The sequence below is a fragment of the Bubalus bubalis genome, chromosome 4, assembly GCF_019923935.1.
Source record: "Bubalus bubalis isolate 160015118507 breed Murrah chromosome 4, NDDB_SH_1, whole genome shotgun sequence".
Classification (NCBI taxonomy): Eukaryota; Metazoa; Chordata; class Mammalia; order Artiodactyla; family Bovidae; genus Bubalus; species Bubalus bubalis.
The window spans coordinates 158,125,728-158,149,976 of NC_059160.1; the positions used below are offsets into that span (position 1 = coordinate 158,125,728).

At 45.2% G+C, this 24,249-nt stretch overlaps 1 long non-coding RNA gene across 2 annotated transcripts in view; it reads right to left on the reverse strand.

The window, feature by feature from the left end:
* The window catches only part of LOC112584709, a 43,588-nt gene that overhangs the window by 8,699 nt on the left and 10,640 nt on the right, over positions 1-24,249 (reverse strand). The window contains exons 2-3 of one of the 2 annotated variants that reach the window (XR_006550878.2): positions 23,449-23,798; positions 22,915-23,344 (exon numbers count right to left, since the gene is read on the reverse strand). This is a non-coding gene — a long non-coding RNA (uncharacterized LOC112584709). Of the gene's footprint in view, positions 1-22,914; positions 23,345-23,448; positions 23,799-24,249 lie in introns of those variants that run through there. The other variant, XR_006550879.2, reaches the window with a different exon arrangement.

A 24,249-nucleotide genomic window follows, 5' to 3' on the forward strand; every position in this document is an offset into this window, starting at 1 on the left:
CAGGCTTCCCTGTCCTTCACCATCTCCCTGAGTTTCCTCAAACTCATGTCCATTGAGTCAGTGATGCCATCCAACCATTTCGTCCTCTGTCATCCTCTTCTCCTCTTGCCCTCGATCTTTCCCAGCATCAGGGTCTTTTCCAAAGTGTCAGCTCTTCACATCAGGTGGCCAAAGAATTGGAGCTTCAGCATCAGTCCTTCCAATGAATATTCAGAGTTAATTTCCTTTAGGATTGACTGGTTTGATTTCCTTGCTGTCCAGGGGATTCTCAAGAGTCTTCTCCAGCACCACAGTTCAAAAGCATCAATTATTCAGTGCTCAGTCTTCTTTATGGTCCAACTCCCACATTCATACAAGACTACTGGAAAAGCCATAGCTTTGATTATATGGACCTTTGTCACAAAGATCCTCTGGAGGAAGGCATGGCAACCCACTCCCATATTCTTGCCTGGAGAATCCCAGGGACAGATGAGCCTGGGAATGTAAAAGTCCATAGCATCACACAGAGTCAGACACGACTGAAGCCACTTAGCATGACTGGCTTAGATGCTTACAAATTGTTAAATCCCAGAAACCAAACCTGGGAACCAGAAGTCTGGGTGAAAAACTGAAGTATTTCCAGGAGCAGAATGCTCAATGGGGACATTTATCTACTATTACCTTGGGGAGTTCTATCTACATTTGGGGTTTTCAAGAATGGACACAGAGCTTTCCTGTCTCAGGCACCCTGAACACGCCTCACCAGCTTGCTGGCAGTGTGGGGACAAGGGGTCCTCCTTTGCCGGGAGCCGGCGTGAGGAGCTCCGCCCAGGGCAAAGGTCATGAGGAAGGAGGCTCGGCATACGCAAAGGCGGGATCAAGCCTCAGGAGTCCCCCTGGAAATTCTCGAGCACCTACCCCCAAAACCAGAGTCTGCCTACTTTACTGCTTTGTGCTCTCACCTACACCTCTGACTTTTAGGGGGCTGTCCCCTACCACCTCTCTCTGAAAAAGAGGGAGCTCCAGTTAATAATTTCTGGGTGTGACAGGAGTGTTTCAACCTACAAACTCCTCTGAAGGTTCTCTAGCCTGCCTGACAGGCTTGTCCGGCCACATGTGATTGTTCACAGCCTCCCAACCGTGAGAGGCACGAGATGCTTTAAACCTTCTAAAAACAGGTTCTTTAGAGAAGTTAGAAAACTATTAGTATCAGTGGGTTGATTAGAAATTGTATTGGTGAAGGGTTTTTCATTTGTTGAGCCAATGTTTGCTGCTAAGTCTCCACAGCCCCTGCCCTTATACACATTAATGAATATATAGAAGAAATAAGTATTAACCTTTGATATTAACCACGTTAGACCTTAGGCTAAACAAATTCTTTCCTTAATTAAAACCCACTACACCCTCACCCTATAAAAATGCAACCATTCTGGTACCTTCGGAAGGTGGCGTCTGTTTTAAGAATAATCACCCCTGGAGAAATAAGTGTCCCGGTTGACTGACTGCTGTCACAGGGAGCGGGTCATAAATTGTCAGCAGGCCCCCTGGCCAGAAGATGATGTAACACCCCTAAGACCTCTGTATACATTTGTATGAAGCACCTGACTTTAATAAAAGTCAGGACTGCTGACCCCACATGACTTTTGTATAACATCTCAGTGTATAAAAACAGACCCTGGAAAAATAAAAAATGGGATCAGTTCCTAGAACGACTGGTCTCCCCATGTCGTTCTTTCTCTCATCTTCTGGCTGAATTCCCATCTGGGGCATGGAGGCTCGTCAAGCCTACTAATTATGCCTGGGCTTCTAAGATCTGACCGGGGAGGCCTTAGTGTCTCCTCTCCTTCGGGAGAACGGGAGGACACCTGCGGCCTACATAGGTGACGTAAATTCCTTGCCTTGGAATTTTATTAGCTTTCCATGTAAACCAAGTTTTTCAGCCTCTTTTCTCCACTGAATTTTCCTGCTGAGCTATCCTCATTCTATTACTCTTTATATCTTTGATTAATATTTAATTAAATTGTGGACGCCATCTCCCCTTCGAACTCCCTGGATCAGCCGGGGCTGGACCTCAGCACTCCTTCTGCAATAATTGAAGTCCCTGCTCATATTCAGAGACTAAGAAGTTCAGAGAAGATTTTAGAAGGAAACTCAAGCACACAAAGTTTGATGAGCAGTAGAAGATGTGGTAGCCTGAGTTCTTATCCCAGTTCTGATACCGACCTGGTATGTCACACAGACAATTTATTTAATTTATCTGAGACTTAGTTAAGTCCTGGACAAGTAGAGCATGATACCAGTTAACACAAAGTCACTGTCCACTGAGATCTAACAATCATGTAGAATGGCACCTAGCATATAAAAACCTGTAATAGTCCTTGTCAATGTCATTATTCACATTTCCCTTATTTACCTTGTACTCTTGTTATAAGAACGTAATTATTTTAAGAATGTAAATGCACGCATTTACATGCTAATTTTCTACACCCTGCAAAGCGCTTGGCAATATGAAGGATAACCTCATAAGTAACAGGTGATCCCTCTGTGCCTCAGTTTCCTCATCTGTAAAGGACAGAGTGCACTGCCTGCGGTCCATGCCCCGTTCCCCCACCTACCATATCACAGGTTGATAAAGAATCAAATAAAGAGGAAGCGCAGTTAGAAGCTGATTCACTCTTCAATAGGTGTCATCTTTGGTCCTGTTAACAGGTTACAAACCAGCAAGGAGCTGCTTTCAAGGAAAAAGAAATGACCATTTGAAAAGTTATCCCCATTACCCTCACTAGTTCTCTACAGGGAGTCCTCCCGCCATTTTTCCCAGGTTGTAGACACTAAAACCCCTGTCAGACAACTGCACCAACATTTCACAGGTCTCTGAAAAGAAGGAAGCCTTCAGCTTTTTCTCAGAGCTTCTAGAGCCCAACAGAGATAAGGAATCAAGAGTCCCTGCGGTAAAGCACATCATCCCCCTCCCTGGCTGCCTCCAGCCCTAAGCTGTCACAATGCTATTGCCAGCATCCTCACTGAGCTGCAAAGGGCCAGTTCACATGCCTGCTGGGGAGGAGGAGCTGGAGGGAGGAACGGAGTGAAAGAAGGTCCTGGCTTAATTAATAGTTTGTCTCTGTGCACAGACAGAGCCTGAGGAGGGAGACCGCCAGCAAACAGGCAGAGTGAGACCGGGCAGGATAGCAGCAGACCCCAGCTGATGTCTGCTGCTGTCCAAAGACCCCCAGCAGAGAAGCAGTATCACCTCAACGTCCCTCTGATTGATAACCAGGCTCTGAATAGGTCAAGTCTCCCTGGACCTATGTCTCCACGTGGCTCAGTAGAAGTGGCATTTACGGAGAGAAATGTCAGAGAGAAAGGTCTTGAAATAAAGATGCTGACTTCTTCTGCAGCTATTTAAGCCACCGAGCCCTGCAGCTTCAAAGGTACCCTAGGGGCCCTTCATGCAGAACTGTCCTGCTCATAGGCGCAGGATGCCACAAATGTGAAAGCTCCAGACCTTGCCCTCCCCACAATCCAGGAGGTTTCCGCTCAACCCAACCCAGCTCCCTGACCCAATTCCACATTCCCAGACCTTAGGGATCCAGGCCATGGCTGCTTGCTCTCAACTTGAATGCAAAAATAAAGACATGTCTGAAGCTTCCAATCTGGTGGAAGAGATAGCTGCAAATAAGTAATGGTGTACAAAGGAGGCTGAGCAAAGACTACAGAGCACAGCAGGAAGAATTTGCTCAAACTTGGGAGCTGGAAAGGCTTTCTGAGAAGGCAATTTCCTGAGATGGGTTAGAAAAGATGAGTAAGAATGAGCCAAGTGAATGGGTATGTGGGGTATTCCCAACAGAGAGAGCTTCCTGAGCAAACCCCTGGAGGCCCAAGGCGATGCGGTAAGAGGACAGGTTCCCAGGGGTTGCTAAAGAATGAGAAGAAGATAATGCCAGGAGGCCAGAAGAGATGGCAGGCTGGGCATCCCAAAGGCTAGAGAGGGCCTGAGGGCAGGGAGGAGGTGCTGAGAACCTGAAGAGGTAGCAATGGGCTCAGAGATATATTGAGAATGCTCATTCTGCCAGTCACATGGAGTCTATTGGGAGGATCGAGATAAGCATAAAAGGAGCCCCACTTAGAAGGCAGAGAAGACCCAGTCAAGGAGTGAATAGACTGAACTAGACACAAGTCATCAGGATTTGTGATTCAGCAGTAAAGAATCCACTTGCTAAGTAGCAGACACAGACCCAGGGATCAAACCTGTGTCTCCTACTTAGCAAGCGGATGGCAACCCACTCCTACTTAGCAAGGAAATGGCAACCCACTCCAGTATTCTTCCATGGAGAATCCCATGGACAGAGGAGCCTGGTGGGCTACAGTCCATGGGGTCACCAAGAGTTGAATAGGACTTAGCTACTAAACTACTTCCACCACCACACCAGGATTCAAGGGATTCTCCAGGTAGAACACCCTAGGACCTGGAGCCTGTTGAAATAAGGAGTTTGATGTCTGAAAGAGATATATGGAGACAGGTAGGCCATTGGTTCAAAAGAATAAAGGTGAATGGCACTCTCAACTGAAATAGGGCTTTTTCTCTCTGAGAAAAACCAAGGTTGAGGAGCATGTTGAACTTGGGCCCTGGGAGACTTGCTTTTGGAGAGGGAGAGCTGACAGCAAGATCATCAGCCTGTAGCTGCTCCCTGTCACCATCCTGCAGGGACCACATCTGATTGTTCACAGGGCACATAACAGGTACACAGTAAATGCCGAATGGATGCTTTGAGGTACAGGGCAAATTCTACATAGGACTTCCCTGTGGCTCAGCCGGTAAAAAATCCGCCACCAATGCGGGAGACCTGGGTTCGATCTCTGGGTTGGGAAGATCCTCTGGAGAAGGGAAAGGTACCCACTCCAGTATTCTGGCCTAAAGAATTCCATGCACTACAGTCCATGGGGTCACAAAGTGTCGGACACGACTGAGCGACTTTCACTTTTCACATAGGACAAATCACTGAGCACCTTATATTGAAACAAGGAGGTGTCAGATGATATACAGACTTTACCAGATTGGATTCTTACAACAGTCTAGGAAGTAGTAGTGTTACTTCCAATTTGTAGCAGAAGCTAAAGACACAAAGAAACAAACTAATTTATCTTTTCTGTAGCTTCTAAGTGGTATCCCTACACTTCAAACCCCATGCTGGCTTGTGTCCCATTGGTTCGGAGTTGCAACTGTAGGATTGTATGAGCCTGGTTTGCTCGAATCTTGGCAATCACCCACTAGCTGTGTGGCTCTAGCAAAGCTACTTAACAACTCTGAGGCAGTTCACTCAACAATAAAATGCAAATATATATAATATCTATCTCCTCCTGGCATGGCTGGAGAATTGAGTGAGATGTGCAGGTAAGCCTATAACAGAGAACACAGAGCTCGGTAAATGTCAACTCCCACTGCTCCAAAGCGCCTCCTCCATCTCTTCACGGTGCTGTCAGAAGCAGCAAAAGGTGGGCCTGCAGTTGCTGTCTTGTCTTTCTTTTAAGAAAAAGGTTATCTCATCCACTTTCAGGTAATCAGCCCAAGTTAGAAGCCACCCAGTGGTATTTGTCTTCTGTCTTGAGAAGCATCTCTAACACACTGACAAGGAAAAAGCCAGAACTTTATCCACTGCACTGCTTGTGCCTGAGCTCATTCTTCTCTGCCTTTGCTAATGTGATGGCCTTTGTATCAGACACAGGTTCTGGAAAGGAAATCAAGAGGCTGTTTTCAATGTATCAACATACACACACACACACACACACACACACACACCCCCTCTTGCCTTTTACACAATCTCACCAGTGTCCTGGAAGTGTGGTCACAGGTTCAGCAGCAGCAGCAACACCTGATAGTTGTTAGGAATGTGAATCCTCAAGTCCTACTAGACCCTTTGAATGACAAGTCTGCAGGCTTAGGTCCAGCTTGTGATTAACACGTACTCCAGAGGAGGCTGGTACCCATTCAAATGTGAGACCCATGCTTTGGAAAAGGTGAAAGAGGAGTTCAGTCTGCACTTGCTGCAGTCAAGGTCAGGAGAGGACAATGGGGTCAATCTTCATCACCTCACTCAAGAGTGACATCAAAGGTCCTACCTTCTCTAACTGGTTTTGCATTCACTTCCCAGCCCCTGGTCTACAGTAGGGAGCTCTTGACCACCTGAGCCCTCTGTAATCTTGAAGAGGTGGGTGCAGGCAATAGGCCACTAATCCTACCATGAGCCAAGAACTCTCCAGCCCCAAACCTAAAGCTGGAAAACATCACATCACCTTTGTTTCCAAATCATCTCATCCTTTAGATGCCTACAAAAACTGATACCTATGGGGACTTCCCTGGTGGTCCAGTTATTAAAAATTTGCCTTTCAATGCAGGGGACACGGGTGCAATTCCTGGTTGGGGAACTAAGATCCCACAGGCCATGGGGTAAGTAAGCCTGCCCACTGCAATTAAGCCTGCATGCCTCAGTAAAGATTTGACACAGCCAAATAAATAAATAAACTTTTTAGAAGGGCAACTAAGCCCACACACCATAACTAGAGAAAGTCTGCATGCTGCAATAAAAAACCAGTGCAATCAAAATTAAAAGTTGATACCTGTGTATGTATTTACTCCAAGAAACAAAAATGCTAACAGGGTGCCAATTCGAATGGGTGAAGTGACCTGATTTGGGAGGTACTAGGGAATGGTGAGGACTGTGGACAATGAACAGGATATGGCCATTTAAAAGACAACTGATTGTCATCCCAGCTGTGGCTTTGCGGGGTGTGAATCTAATGTGGCACAGCTAACATTTCAGGCACAGTTAGAAATTCAAACGTTTGTGTGAAATCCCCTCCAGTGTAAACGCTGGCTCAATGGTTTTCCAAACACAATGTGAGTCACCCAGCTGTGGGCCAGGCTTGGCTGCAGGCTGACTGTGACCTCTGCTTTATAGAAATACAGATCTCCTTTTTTTAAAAGGGAAAATCAAGAAGTTTTCTGACTACAATTAACTTGGTTGATGATTGCCTTGTCGTTTTGGACGATGTCTTTTATTAACTGGGACTCTGAATCTCCAAGACCAATGGACTCCTCTGGACGATACTGGTGAACCAGCCAGGACCACCTGCAGTTCTCTTCCTAAAAAGCTGTCACTCCTCCAAATTAGAAAGGAAACACTAAGACAGAAGACAAGGAGACAATGACTTCTGTTTTCATATTTGTCACTGGATTAGACTGCCTCCTCTTCTGAGGACCCTCCTTGAGTAAACAGTGACATCCACTGGCTAAAAATCAGATCCCGTGTCTTATTCACGGAAGACAAGAAACCTCCCCACAGATTAGCAGGAGAGCTTTGATCCAGCCTGGGGATTTTCAGGTACCAACAGACAGCTTGAAAAGAAATGAATCCAGAGCCAAGAGAAGGCAGATCTTGAAAGAACACAGATATCAGTAAGATCAAGAAAGAAATGCAATTCCCAAAACATGCTAGGCTGTTTTGGGTTTCAAGATCACAGAGCTGTGCTCGGAATCACTTATCAGATGCCAGATCAGAGAACTTCCCAAGTGGTGCTAGAGGTAAAGAATTGGCCTGCCAATGAGGAAGACTTTGTAAGAGTCCTGGGTTCAATCCTGGGGTCAGGAAGATCTCCTGGAGAAGAGAATGGCAACCCACTCCAGTATTCTAGTCTGGAGAATCCCATGGACAAGGGAGCCTGGCAGGCTTCAGTCCATGGGGTCGCAGAGTTGGACACAACTAAAGCAACTTAGCACACACAGACCAGAAGCGATCTGTGGCTCTATGCCAGGTAATATCACATCCCTAACCTCATGTGGGGCTTCCCAGGTGGCACTAGTTGTAAAGAACCCACCTGCCAATGCAGGAGATGTAAGAGATGCAAGTTCAATCCCTGGGTTAGGAAGATCCGCTGGAGAAGAGCATAGCAACCCACTCCAGTATTCTTGCCTAGAAAATCCCATGGACAGAGGAGCCTGGTGGGCTACAGTCCATGGGGTTGCCAAGAGTCAGACGCAACTGAAGTGACTTAACCCACAGAAACCTCATGTGGCTACTGACCTCTGAAAATGTAGCTAATCCAAATTGCAGCCCACCAGGCTCCTCTGTCCATGGAATTCTCCAGGCAAGCATACTGGAGTTAAGTAGACATTCTCTTCTCCAAGGGATATCTACCTACCTGTCCCTAGGATCAAATCAAGGTCTCCTGCATTGCAGGCAAATTCTTTACCATCTGAGCCACCAGGGAAGTCCATAAGTATAAGCTACAAACTGATTTTGAAAACTTCTTAATTATAAAAAGAAAAAAATGTAGGGGACTTCCCTGGTGGTCCAGTGGCTAAGACTTCACACTCGCAAAATAGGGGCCCAGGTTCAATCTCTGGTCCAGGAATTAGATCCCACATGCCGCAACTAAGTGTTCTCATGCCACAACTAAATACCCTGCACGCCACGACAAAGACTGAAGACCCTGGGTGCCACAGCTAAGACCCGGCACAGCCAAATAAATAAATATTTGAAAAAAAAAGAGCATAAAATATCTCATTGATAATTTATATATTTATGATGGGCTGAAATAATATTTTTGATATATAGTGGAATAAAATATATTCTAAAAATTAATTTCACCTCTTTTTCCACTTTATCATAACTACTATAAAATTAATTTTAAACTGCCTATGGAGCTGGCACTCTATTTCAGTGGTCAGGACAGGTATATGTCACCTAATTCAGTTGTTCTCAGCCCTGCTGATACAAGAAACTCCTGGGGAGCTTGTAAAATATACTGATATGGGGACCCCACCCTCACAGATTCTGATTGAATTGGCAGAGGGGCTGTAACTGGCAGAAACACCATGAATGTGCTCTCCTCTAGTTTCCTTTCTCTGATAGTTCTACATCTAAGCTGTCCTTGATTGCCCTGAATTTTATTGATCTGTAGTCTTCCTTAAGCACCACTTTCATCCTGCACTTCTGTGCTCACAAATATATAATGCCTTTATTCGCTTAACAGACATCAGGTACCTTGTGCTCCAGGCACTAGGAATACAGGATGAAAATTATAGACAATTTTCTTCTCTCTCAGAGCTTATATTTGGGGTGGAGTGGGAGAGATCAATCAAATCAGTCAATCAAAAAAAATATCCACAGAGAACTAAGAGTAATAGGAGAGAGACAGAGCAGGTAGCTGCTTTAGGCAAGGTGGCAAGGGAAAGCCTCTGTGATCAAGTTCAAATGGAGATCTGAGTGATGCCGGCCATGAAATCACCAAGAGGAAGAGCATCCTGGGATCAGAAACAGCTGATACCAAGGCCGATGATGACAAGGTGATCGGTGCATGTGAAGAACCAAAAGAAAGCCATGTTGACTGCAGCAAGCAAATTTAACTAGGATCTGGTGGAGGAGAGAAGAGAGGGAGGTTGAAGTTTTAGTAAATAAGTCCTTACTAAGGATGCATCAAGGACTCTGTCAGAAGGAGATTAAGGTGAGGCAGAGGAGGAAGAAGGAGAATTCCAAACGGGATAACACGAGCAAAGTCTCTGTGAGATAAGGAGAATGTCCTAAGGACTGGAAGAAGGCTCATGTGCCAGGGTCACAGTGAGCAATGGGGTCTGTGTGATGATAAGCCAAAAACATGAAGTGAAACCAGACCTCCAAATCCCTTCCAAGAATACAGGCATCGTCCATGAAATGTTTTTAGAAGGGGGTATTTTACGAGTGTTTTTAGAAGGGGGTATGTATCACATATATATGTGTATGTGTGTGTGTGTGTATATATATATACATATATATATGTTTTATTACGCTGGAACATCTTTGTAAAGATGTACAAGAACCTGGAAAGTGAAGACATAGCTCATTATTAGAGAAATACAAATCAAAACTACAATGAGATATTACTTCACACCAGTCAGAATGGCCATCATCAAAAAATCTACAAACAATAAATGCTGGAGAGGGTGTGGAGAAAGGGAACACTCTTGCACTGTTTGTGGGAATGTAAATTGATAGCAGCCACTATGGAAGGCAATACGGAGATTCCTTTAAAAACTAGGAATAAAACTATCTTATAACCCAGCAATCCCACTCCTGGCATATATATATACCCTGAGGACACCAAAATTTAAAAAGACACATGTACCCCAAAGTTCATTGCAGCACTTTTTGCAATAGCTGGAACATGGAAGCAACCTAGATGTCCACTGACAGATGAATGGATAAAGAAGCTGTGGTACATATATATGATGGAATATTACTCAGCTGTTAAAAGGAATGCATTTGATTCAGTTCTAATGAGGTAGATGAACCTAGAGTCTACTATAGAGAGTGAAGTACATCAGAAGAAGAAAAACAAATATTGTATATTAACACATATATATAGAATCTAGACAGATGGTACTGATGAACCAATTTGCAGAGCAGCAATAGAGACACAGACATAGAGAAGAGACTTATGGACACAGAGGGCGGGGAGGAAAGAGAGGGTGGGATGTATGTTGACAGTAACATGGAAACATATACTTTCCATACATATATATATACACATATATATAATACATATATATTTCCATATATAAAATAGAGAGCCAATGGGAATTTGCTGTGTGACTCAGAGAACTCAAACTGGGACTCTGTAACAACCTAGAGGGCTGGGGTAGGGAGGGCAGCAGGAGGGAAGTTCAAGAGGGAGGGGACATATGTACACCTATGGCTGACTCATGTGGATGTTTGGCAGAAACCAACACAATATTGTAAAGCAATTATCCTTCAATTAAATTTAATTAAAGAAAGAAACTGGTAAGTGAAGAAAATATACTTTGTGTACCTTATGTGTACATTACTTCTTCAAAACATAATTTTAAAACGTATAAATTAAGCTGATAAATGAAATTAATCAGAGCCCTTACATCTGCTGTTTGCTTTGGCTGGAATGCTCTATGCTTACACTTGTGCCTGGTCCCAGCCCTTCTCATGCCTCTGTGACCTTGCTTGCAAACTTTGTCTAAAAGCCTAAAGGGCCCTTCCTGCAGCTGACCCTGGCCACACAGCAGACATCCAAGTGTCTTTCAAGACCCTGTCTTCTGGGACCCCACCCAGCAGACTCAGGCGCACACTCCACCGCGGGCCTGGCAGACCTCTCTGCGCTCCCTGTCCTGCTGTGTCATCACATGGTAACCCTATAGGCTGTCCTTTAGACCAGAAACTCCTTGAGGCCAGGGATGGGGTCTCACCCTCTCCGTACAACCTGTACCTAAAGCACAGTCTGGCACAGAGCACACACCTGAATACAGTTTCATCAAGATGTGGAATCAAACAGACCAGGGTCTGTGTCCAGACTCTGCTATAGTTTCCAAAGGCAAGTTAACTGCATGGGACCTCTGTTTGTGATCTGGAAAATGGTGCTTGCAATGCCTGTCTTATGATATAGCTGTGATGATTAAATAGCAAAGAAATGTAGGGTGGATTTATTATTGCTTCTGCATCCCCTGAAAAACCTGGGTGCTCAGTAGAGTCCCTCAGCACTCACTCAGTGCTCTGCTTACCAGCTTCTTGGCCCTGCTCTCCTTATCAGCCCATTTTCAGCTTCTGCTAAGAGTCCAGCCCTCCGCCTGGCTGTTAGGGCACTGAGACCTGGAATTTTCCTTCTGTCTCCTTTAATAAATGCAGGTGCAGCTTCTTTTAATGGGCTGTCAGTGAGCACTAAGAATCCGGACTGTACAATTAAATGAAACAAATGTTTGGCCATCTCTGCTAACAGCTGTGAAGCTCCGGAAACCCTTATGTCCTGGGAAAGCAGACTTCAGAGTCTGTATGTTAAGGGCACAGCACACTGCTGTTAAGATATGGCATGGTTCCTTTGCTTTGAGCACTATTTTTCACTTAAACTTGGGAGTTCACAGCAAGGTAGGATGGCAGAGAGTGGGAAGGAATGACGGTTGCTCTTATGTTTCCTGCACTGGCAGGTGGGTTCTTTACCACTAGCACCACATAAGAAGCCTGTTAAGGAAAGAATTAACCTGCAAATGATTGTTCCTGTGGACGGAGAATCTTGCCCGCTCACACCCAGCTTTCAGGTCCCTGTGATACTTGGACCCTTTTCCTCCCTGCTATCAATAGCCACTGCTCAGGTCCTGTGGTCCTCTGAAGAGCCTCTGGGGAGAGGTGTCCTTTGGAATCCAGAGTTGATGTGAGCAAAGTCCTAGATGCTGCCCTCGCCATCTGATTGCCCTCAGGGTCAGTGTGAAGTTAGGGGAACACCCCAAACTACCAAGCCAGGGTTCACCAAGTTGCATGTCAATACAAATTCACTCCTGCAAGGATGGTGTTTGCTTAAATCAGACCAGAACCTATTGTTGGTAGCCCTGTTTATTCCATAAACAAAGCCTCACATATGAATGCAGGCTCTCTTGACTGAAGCAGCTTTCAAATATTTTGTAAGAAGCTGGTTACTTTTATTCTTATCATGCCAGCTCAGGAGGAACTGGTGTTAGCTTTCTAGGATAAAAACCAGAACATTTGACACTGGAGGGAACCCTGCTTCCTGGAGGATGATCATTAGTATTAATTTAGTTAGTTAGCCAATATTCACTGACCATCTACCAAGGGCTGGTTGGGAGGAGAGGCCATTGACCAAATGGGAACAGATAAGGTTTCCAGGATGGATGGTTGAGCCGCAGGAAGGTAAGTAGTAAACAGAAGCAGTCAGCTTACCGTGATGCAAGGGGAGCTCTTTCACAGACTCACAGAGCCAGAGCTCAGGGAGCAGAAGGCCCAGCAGTGAACTCTGGAGACTGAGCTGGCTGAAGCCATGTGTGAGGCAGAGTAAGCCCCTGGGAATGTCTGAATCTGAGGCCCTTCATCCACGCAATGGACGGGAAAATCCTCCTTCAAAAGTCGATGTGAGCATGAATTAGGTGACATCCTTAAGAGTGCTGTGATTTAAGGGGCATTCAGTAAACATTAGCTTCCTTCCTCTTAAACAAGCAGATCAGAGGCTAGAGAACCGGTGAACTTTGGTGGCACCCAGAACCAGATCTGAGGTTGGGTTGTAGAGCTTATTGCTGTGTAAGGCTGGGCATGTCGCTTACCACCTCAGCACCTCATCTCTTCAATGGAGGTGCTAATACCTGCCTTATGGGGTTGGGATCATGAGGGACAACTGAGCTGATGCAACTGAGCCGTGGCAAGTACTAGGTGGCACCCATTCCAAACTCTCTGGACCATGAGATCTCCACCCTGGAAGGGCAGGGACCGAGTCTAAATTTGCTCACCAGGATACTTCTGGTGTTTGGCCCTGAAACACCCAATGCCTAGAGTGGAATGGACATTTTTGCTAAAGGAAATAAGTTCCCAATTTTCCATAGAAAAACAAAGACCCAGGACTATTAAGTAATTTATTAATACTGTTTCAAGGGTAATTTTGCCCCAAGTCAAAAAGTAAATCAGTGAGCAAATCTGGGTATCTTTCAATGCCCCATAGGAAAGGGAGAAAGGAAATAGCAGGGTACTCCCCAGAGACCCCAAAACAAGAAGGAACTTGACAGGCAAATGTAAATGCTCCTACCTGAGGCCTGCACCCCCAAAACTGCACAAATCCCTCCAGGCCAAGAACAAAGAACAGAGTTTTGATCAGAAAATAGTAGCTCAGAGTTTGTGACTAAACACGGGGACGACCCTGAACACTGTAATTCTTGGGGACCCTTATGCTCTATTGGCAAGATTCAGCGCAACCTGCTAAGTTACAGCAGCTAAATTTTCACCTCCGTGTTATGATCTGATAAATGCAAAATGGGAGCAGGTCTGAACCTGTTTAGATGAACTGAAAAAAAAAGATGAGGCAGAAACTTGGAACATGAGGCCTTTCTGAGCTTTATCACATGTGTCACTATCCCATTTTCCACATGCTGGGAAAACTATGGAAATCACCCCTTTTATCACTGAGCAGGTGACAATAACATCTAGGAGACGCTTTCACACACTGGGATAGAAAATCTATCTCAGGCAGCCTGGGATGTGCTGTGAGCACAGAGCCTCACTCAGAAACACTGTGTAAAGCAATCTCCAGGGCCTTGGCCACCGTAGGCATTCACTGATCCCAACAGAGCCAGGATTCTGCTGTCCGGGGGCCCATTAAACAATCCACGGATCAAGGTCCTAAGACAGCCAATTCTTCCTGCAGTACCCCTTCTGGATGTATTTCCTTTTATATTCCAATTCCTTTTACTATGCAGATGACCTTGGGGAAATTATATAATCCCTCTGAGCCTGTTTCCTCCTCCATAACAGAGAAGCAGGTGGCTCAATGGTAAAGAATCCTCCTGCCAATGCAGCAAATGTGGGTTTGATCCCTGGGTCAGGAAGATCTCTGGAGGAGGGCAAGGCAACACACTCCAGTATTCTTGCCTGGAGAATCCCAGGGCTACAGTCCATGGGGTCGCAAAGAGTCAGACACAACTGAGCGACTGATCACACACACACAGCAGAGAAGCAAGGACCCACTACATTAGGTTGCCGTGAGCAACTAAATGAAATAATGCACATCAAACATCCAGTGAAGTGCTCAAGACATAGCAGGCTCTCGAGAAATGGTTGTTGGCTCTGCCGTGGTTACCGTTTTAATGTGCATTATCTCACGGGCAGGCAAATCAGACAGAGGAATTTCACTTCAAAATCCAAATCAGATGATGTGTTTGAGTTTATTACTTTGGATCTTTAGGGAAAAAAGAGTGTTGGCGAATCCATGGGCACTTGACTGAAAAACTGGGCTGCAAACTGCCTGCCAGCTTGGATGGAGCTCTCAGAGCCTTCTTGAACTGAAGATGGTAGACAGATGGCCAAGTCCTAGCCACCTCATGGACTACTGGGTCCTTCTATAATCCATTTACCATAATCTAGGTACACAGATCACTCACATTTAGCTCTCAACCTAAATCCCCTTTTAGTAATTGATGTTCTTTCCTGAATCTCTGCAGTGGTTTTCGATATCTAAGAGAAGGCTATGTACCCTAAGTCTAGCCTGTTAGATTCAGCCCCTCACTTTGGCCTGGTCTGGTTCTCTAGGTGTTTGATTCTAACATCCAAAGGATACACGAACTCTCCTTCTACTAAACTACTTCTTTTATCTTTACCCAACCCACTGATAAAGTTAGTAATCAGGAAAATAAATGTGTTGCACAGATTAAGAAAGGGGAACAGTAATGTTTGTAGAACACCAACAACGCCTGTGCTTTAGCAATAAGCCGTGGAGTGTGAGGACTTAATCATGTGCTCTAAGGTCAGTCTGCCTGGCATTACTACTTCCTGTGTGAGCTCAAGTCAATTCCTCAGCCTCTGTGAACCTTAATTCATGGGAAGGATGATGATAAAGATCGTTTGTTAGGACAATTAAATTGGGTTGACACATGTTTCTGACACATGGTAGTGCTTCATACGGAGAAGGCAATGGCACCCCACTCCAGTACTCTTGCCTGGAAAATCCCATGGACAGAGGAGCCTGGTAGGCTGCAGTCCATGGGGTCGCTAAGAGTCGGACACGACTAAGCGGCTTCACTTTCACTTTTCACTTTCATGCATTGGAGAAGGAAATGGCAAGCCACTCCAGTGTTCTTGCCTGGAGAATCCCAGGGACAGGGGAGCCTGGTGGGCTGCCGTCTATGGGGTCGCACAGAGTCAGACACTACTGAAGCAACTTAGCAGCAGTGCTTCGTAAACACTTGACTATATTATTTTCTCATGTAATAGTCATAACAAACCTACAGGTGTTCTTAATCTTCCTGTTTACAAGTAAGAAAATGGAGGCTTAGGGCATTTAGGTAATTTGCTAGTAACTTTGATTTCAAAGTGGACCTGGGAACCTAGCCCAGGCTGCCTGTCCCCAAAGTCTCATAGCACCAGGCTGCCACCAAGAAGAGTGCTCCAGGCATATATATTGATGAGCACATGAACTTCTCTCATCTAGGGTTCCAGCCACTGAAATTCAGTCATAACTCTCCCATGCCTGTGTGCGTGCTAACTCACTTTAGTCATGTCCAGCTCTGTGTGACCCTATGGACTGTAGCCCACCAGCCTCCTCTGTCCATGGGTCCTCCAAGCAAGAATACTGGAGTGGGTTGCCATCCCTTCCTCCAGGGCATCTTACCAACCCAGGGATTGAACCCAGGTCTGCCTCCTGCATTGGCAGGTGGGTTCTTTGTGACTCGTGCCACCAGGGAAGCCCCTCCTCTCCTTGCCTGGAAAACCCCATGGACAGTAGCCTGGCGGGCTGCAGTCCACAGGGCCACAAATAGTCAGACATGACTTGAGTGACTAAGCACAGACACACATATGCAGAGAAGTCCATCTGACAAGGGCGAGTCCTTACGGAATTCCTATCCAAGGCCCCCAGTGTGGGTGTGTCTCATCAGCACGCACAGCATGTGATAGCACACAGCAAAATATTCTCGGCTGTAGGTAGCTTGATGAGTTCTACAACACACACAAGTACACATAATCAGCTGGAATGAAATCTAAAAATAGATATTCCTTCCAAGGTCCACTGGGTGAGATCTTACCTAGCAAAGATTCTCTGCCTTCAAGAACCTGCTTAGTCCAAACTTCAGGCAGGTATTAGGCTATTATTCTAGGCTCTGGGTGGAAGAAGGACAAAGGATGATTCTTTCAAAAGTCTGAGGGAGGCAGGCAAAGGAGCCAAACATGGCAGTGGCCATTATGGCACCTATGGGAGATCATAGCTCAAAATGGGATTTTTGGAAACTGAAACACTAGACTTTTGCTTGCAAAGCAGCCCTCACAACATGATGGACGGGGCTAACTATATTCCAGCCCTGCATAATGTCTCTCTGTTCTTCCTTACTGGAGGATTCGCGCCAACTCCGAGCTGGCCTCTCTGTGTGATGAGTGAAGCCTGGAAACCTCCCTTCTTTTCCCAGGACCAGGTGTCTGGTCAGCCATAGGCAGCTGGGAGTATCGGGCCTGGCAGCTTCCTGAAAGCTAAAGAAGAGGGAGAAGCTGATTGGACCAGAGTTTGAGCTGAGACTAGACGCTGCCAAACTTGTCTGCACTTTGGAACAACCTGGGGAAGCTTTTAAACATTTCAAAAACCAGGCCACATTCCAGGTCCAGTAAACTGCAATCTGCCGAGTAGAACAGAGGCACCAGGAGTTTTGAAGCTCCCAAGGTGATTCCACTCTGCAGGCAAGTTCGAGAACCACTGGTTTAGAGCTGTGGTTCTTACCTGGGGGCGATTTGGCCCTGCAGGTGCATTTGGCAATGTCAGAAGACATTTTTGGTTGTCATACTGGGGGGGATGGTGCTACTGACATCTAGTGGGAAGAGGCCAGGGCTGCTGCTGAATATCCTGCAATGCACAGAATAGCCCCACGACAAAGAGCATCCTGGCCAAAATGTCAATAATGCCCAGACTGAGAAACCTGGTTTAGACTTTTGCCTCTCAACATGTGGTTCAGAGACCAGTAGCTGAGCATCACTTGGAGCTTGTTAGAAATGCAGAGTACCAGGCCCAACCACAGACTTACTGGACCAAACCTGCAGTTTTTACAGGATCCCCTGGCAACTGCATGCATATTACATTTTAGAAGCAGCAGTTTAGATTGTCTTAGGTTTGTCCTGGGTAATGAAAGATCCCTCCAATTTAATTGCTATGCTGGATTTTTTTAAACATGGCAACTCTTTCTTTCACATTCCAGATTCTCCTCACAATTCCTCAAGCTCATGTATGAGAACCGCCTTAGGCTTTAGAACCAGACAGATGCAGGTCTGGATCCCAGCTCAGGGTAAAGATCATCTGAAAGTGCTTAACCTATCTGGCTTTCCATTGCCTAATCTGGAAATGATGTAAAGACTCAGAAAAACAGCAAAATTAGGGATGGTGTCTGAATGGTGTGAGTTGGAATCTGAGCTACTTACTAGTTTTTGAGCTTGAGCAATGTGCTTTCCTTCTTTCAACGATAATTTTCTTCTCCACATAAAAAACAGCAGGATCAATCCCACTCCTGGGCATATACCCAGATAAACTCTAATTTAAAAAGATACATGCACCCCTATGCTCATATCAGCACTGTTTACAATAGCCAAGACACAGAAGCAACCTAAATGTCCATCGACAGATGAATGGATAAAGATGTGGTGCATATACACAATGGAATATTACTCAGATGCAAAAAAGAATGAAATAATACCATTTGCAGCAACATGGATGGACCCAGGGAATATCATAATAAGCAAACAAAGTCAAGAAGACAAAGAGATACCATATGATATCACTTAAACGTGGAATCTAAACTACAAGACAGATGAACAGATCTACAAGACAGAAATGGACTCAGAGACATAGAGAACAGATTTGTGGTCACCAATGGGGAGGAGACGTGAGGAAGGGAAGGGCTGTGAGTTTGGGATTAGCGGATGCACACTACGATGGATAAACAACAAGGTCCTATGATATCACACAGGGAACTTCAGTCCACATCCTGTGATAAACCATAATGGAAAATAATTTGAATACTAATACACTTGTGTACCAGAGAAGGCGATGGCACCCCACTCCAGTACTGTTGCCTGGAAAATCCCATGGATGGAGGAGCCTGGTGGGCTGCAGTCCATGGGGTCGCTAGGAGTCAGACACGACTGAGTGACTTCACTTTCACTTTTCACTTTCACGCACTGGAGAAGGAAATGGCAACCCACTCCAGTGTTCTTGCCTGGAGAATCCCAGGGACGGGGAAGCCTGGTGGGCTGCCGTCTCTGGGGTCGCACAGAGTCAGACACGACTGAAGTGACTTAGCAGCAGCAGCAGCAACACATGTGTATAACTGAGTCATTCTGCCTTACAACAGAAATTAACACAACATTGTAAATCAAATATACTTCAATAAAAATTTTTAAAAGAGCTGAGTCACACCTGATCCTGAAGAGATGATGGAATTTAAGGTGCTAGTGCAGGGGAGAAAGCAGCAGCAGCTGACATGGAGTAAGTGCACACACGCAGTCATCGCTCGCTTGCTTCCTGACATACAGGGAAAACATCATAAATGGGAGAGCCTTTAATTCCAATTGCACACTATGGAGCCATAAATCCTGTCCCTGTGTGAAGCTGGCAGGGCATATGTTCACAGTCACAGGCTCCCCTTCACCCATTCCAGGGCCAACGCAGAGGAGGATGTTGTCATCTGCTGTTTTGTCTCGCTGCCTCTGTTGAGACTGCAGCTCAAGGGTGGGCGTCACGCCTCGCCTTTCTCCTGCCATCCCCCAGCACTTTGCAGTTGGGTGATGTGCACAAAAAGTCTTCAACAAATGTTTTTAGCTAATGATTCAGAGTGCAAAGACTCACAACTAGGAAGACAGGGGGAACAGGATTCAAACCTGGTTTCTCTGATCCTCAAACCTGAGCTGGCTTCATGTCACCACATACCTCCCCCAAGGCAGGTGTTGTACACACACGGAGAATGCAGCAAGCAATTAACAACTGCCTTGTGGGGTTTTCTGTAGCAACATGAGTGTTTATCTTTTGTCCTCAACTGGATTGTAAGTGCCTCAGAGCGGAAGCTGTGCCTTTCCCTTGTTCTGTGTTCCCCAAGCTTACAACATGGCTGAGCTCACATCAGAAGCTCAATAAATCTCTATTATCCAACTGATGGATTGGTGAGTTGGTTGACTGATTAGGTTCGTGATTGACTGGAATAAATACAATATGAGCATAAGAGATGCATGTTGCAACCATGTGATTTCTAACCCTGTCTTTAAAAAGCTTCTGTACATTTCTAAACATTTTACTACATTCAGGAGAGAGCTGCTCTACCCAGGCCTTTCCATTAACTCCCAGAAACCACTCTGTAAAGTAAGGATGGAGAGAGAGGAAAAGGAGGCATCAAAGACCCAGCCCTTTAAGGCTTCTTAGGTTCTCCTGCCACGCGGAGGAGGCCCAAAAAGGCACACTGGAACAACAATCACACTGAGCCTGAAGAAGTGGATGAGATGAGGAGTGGCCAAGAAGAAGGGGAGATGAAGACATGACCTCTGGGGAAAAGAGAACCACTGTGAGATGGAGCGATGGCTCTTCCTTGCTGGCTTTTCAGCAGGATGCTCAGCCTATTCTGAGGGGTAGGCCAGGCAAACCCAAGGCTGCAGGGGCTGTAGAGAACACAACCAATGCTGACCAGAGTGTAAGCGCCATGCCAGTTGAGCCAGAATCAGTCACAGCGATTCTGGGCAGCCAATACCACCACTAGGTCCAAGAGCTTTGGTTTCAGCCCAGGAACTGGGGAGCAGGAGTCTGGGGAAACTCCGGCTCCAGTGACAAAGCATAGATTGAAGCCACTGGACATGAGCTGATGTTTTCAATTCTACTTTGTGCTACAGACAGAGACTAAGCACCTGCTGTGTGCTGACTGCGGCAAAACAGCCATGAAAAGAAACAGAAAATGAGCACCGACTTTCCCCAGGTTAAAGGGAGACATGCTCAGGGGCCAATTCCTCATAAAAGAAAACAAGCCAGACTACTGCAGTTGCCTCACTCGTCAATCATCCTGGTCACTCAGAGGAATAACAGCATTCTAGGCCATCAGCAAGGCTGGATCTATGCCAGTGCCTCAGCTTTCTTGGAGGGTAGAGAACAGCTATGGGTTCACAAGGGCAGAGCTGAAAACTCCTAGGCCTCAGGCTGTAGGGTGGGGGGCGGGGATCAGCCAGGGAACCAAATGAGGAGCCAGATGAAGTTAAAGGGAAGTGGAAGCCCCAACCCAGGAGCGCAAAGCAGTGAAGAGCTCTGGGAGCCAGTGAGAAAGGACAGTAAGATAATGTCTATTCTTGAAGGCTTTCTCCAAAAAGAATTTTTTCTGGACTGGTGTCCACGGGTTACACATAGTAAAAGGCCCTTCCTGGGACCCCCAAACAGGAACAACAGGCCAGGTCTTGGCAACAATATTGTTTCTTTCTCCTGAAAATAAAATCCGAGGCCCCTATGTGTCACCCTTCTAAGAGAAGAGCTGAGACTTGAATTAACCTGGAGTACTTCTCAATCTGCCTTGAAGGTAACATGGGGAGGAAAGAGACCCAGCTCCGATACTGGGGGAAAATGGCCTGGATCTCAGAGTCTGGTTCAGGAAGAAAAAGAAGCACCTGCATTGACAGAGATGCTAAAAAAGAGCCCTCTTGCACTGTTGGTGGGAACGTAAATTGGCACAGGCTCTGTGGAGAACCAGTCTTGAGGTTCCTTAAAAAACTAAAAATAGAGCTACCATATGGCCCAGCAATCCCCTCTCCTGGACATATACCTGGGTAAAACCATAATATTAAAAGATGCATGCATCCCAATGTTTATTGCAGCATTGTTTACAATAGCTAAGACATGGAAGCAACCTAAATGTCCATCAACAGGTGAATAGATTTTAAAAATGTGGTGTATACATGTACACACATTTTTAATGGAATATTAAAAATGGAGTATAAAAAATATATACTCAGCCATTAAGAGGATTGAAACTGGTTCATTTGTAGAGACATGGATGGACCTAGAGACTATTATACAACGTGAAGTAAGTCACAAAGAGAAAAGCAAATATCATGCATTAATGCATATATGTGTAATCTAGAAAAATGGTACAGATGAACTTATTTGCAAAGCAGAAATAGAGACACAGACATAGAGAACAAACATTTGGATACCAAGGGGGGAAGGGGGATGGAATGAACTGAAAGATTGGGATTGATTTATACACACTATCGATACTATGTATAAAACAGATAACTAATGATATCTGATTGTATAGCACAGGGACTCTACTCAGTCAATGCTCTGTGGTGACCTAAGTGGGAAGGAAATCCAAAAAAGATGGGATATATGTATATACATAGTTGATTCGCCCCGCTGTATAGTAGAAACTAAACAATATTGTAAAGCAACTATACTCCAGTTTAGCAAAGAGATGACAGTATGGCAATGGTTATTTTTTATTTACTGTCAATGGAAAATAGAAACTGTAAGATGTCTGAATTTACACACACACACACACCAGTTCCTCAAAATGATGTTTGCTTACAGAGAAGCTAAAGAGTACAGTAGCCCTCTTTTAATGTAATGGAAGGATCTGTTAAAACTTTACAGAAATTGCCACAAAGGCTGACAGGAGTGAGGTTCAGTCCTTCAATCACAAGAAGGGATAGAATTCTGGACCACCTACTTTGTCCCAGATCAGCAACTGCTCCAGGTGCTCTAAGTAATGTATCTCATTTAACCCTAAGAACAACCCAATACCATAGGGTTCTGATCCTCCACTTAAAGATGACAAACTGAGATTCAAAGAGGTGTAACAGCAGTCTCAAGATTTCACAGGGCCAAGGTCTCATCAACCATTTGCAAGCTGACAATCTGATGCTAACTTCTGTCCCCACTCAGCCCCATCCCAACCCCAAGTCATCCTTGGGATGGGAACAGGGAACAGATAATGCATCTTCCCTACATATCAGTCTAAGGCAGATGGGTTTTATAAATACTCAATCCACCAAGTGATCAGTTAACATCCTCCCTTCCATAACCAGTCCCAGATTCCTGGAAGAGATGGGGAAATGTGGTGTCTTTTCAGAGCACATTGATATTCATCTCGATTACTCTTCTCCTTCTTCATTCAAGCAGCACATAAATTACTGGCTCTGTTGTCAAATGCTGCATGTAATTGTGTTTAGCATAACATCCCAGGGGAAAAGAAAAGTCATCGGCTCTGCTATGGGCAGAGACATTCCGGGGGCACTGGAATGGAAGTTGAAAGATGGTATCCATCCTCTCTGCCCTCCTCGCCACCCCACCTCCCCTGGGGCCTGGAAGCCCAGGCTTCTCAGCAGCCACAAACAAGCATCCGGGAGATTAGAAAGTGCAGAGTATGACCAGAGTGAAAAATTGCAGGAAAGAAACAGTGAGCTTTTTATTTGTCAAAGCATGCCAATTCAGACAAGTAAAAATATTTCCACCTACTTTTCGATGGCCAAGAGGCAGGTCCTCTCAATGTCTATTTTAGTAAATCAGTAAAAAGAAACATTATTTGCATAATTACTATGAACAGTATCATGTAATAATGATCTCACTCACTTTCTGCTGCAGCTCTTAAGTAAAAGTCTGAAGTTAGAGCTGTTATCTGACTTGTCCAAGGTGACGCAGCTGGGAAGTACAGAGCTCTCCTAAACATCTTATTTTTCCCTGGACTGGCCTCTTAGAGCCCCATTTTTTCCTTATCCCAACATTTACCTCAGAGGCCTGCTCCAGCAGATGACCCAGTTGGAAAGCAACTGAAAAAGATGCAATCTTTGTAAAATCCCCAAAGAAATGCTCCTCTTGAACTCTGAAAAGAAATAATCCTCATCATCACTGTCTATCAGAATTAAATTTGCTAATAAAATGAAAAAAACAAACACACAAAATATATGACTGAGACAATTCTCTCACCTAAAAGAAGCTCTGGTAAAGAGATACAATGTAAATCAGGAACTCGGCGTTATGTGTCTGCTCTGTCACCCTCCGAGCATAGCGTCCATCGTCAAGGTTCCTTTAGGATCCAGATGGCTGCTGGAGCACTTGCCATCACCTCTGAAAGCCAGGCACCAGGAAGGAGCAAGCAGGGAAGGACAAATGGGCTGTCTCTCCTTTAAGGAGCTTTCCAAAATCTTCTGCCCACAAACTTCAGCTTGCCTTGTGGCCAGAAATGTTCACACGTTCACACCTAGCTTCAAGGGAGCCTGGCAAATGTGATGGACACTGGGCACACGGCCACCCTGACACACACCAGGCGTCTTTTCCTAAGGGAAGAAAACAAAATAAAGATAAAGGGTAGCAAGTAGCTGACTCTGACCCAACTGCCATCACCCACACCCACATCATCATCACTGCTCTTTACCATGGTCTTTCTGTACTATACACCTCAGCTCAGTTCATCCCACACAATCGTATGAAGGGTACCATTTTCCACACTGTACAGACAGGGAAACAGAGACTCTCGGAAGCTAAGTAACTTACACAAGGTCACAGAATTGAAAAGTGGACCTGGAAAATACACTTATTATTAATGTTTGTCCTAATATCAAACTCCATAAAGTACCCACGTGACATCATTGTCTAATGTGATACAAGTGTGAAGAACTTTGCTCTTTAACCTGAAGGCAACTGTTTACACAAGTATAACATGACTGATCTCTCTCTATAGCTCCAAAGCCCAAGAATCTAACAATTGTACTAACACTTTCACCCTTC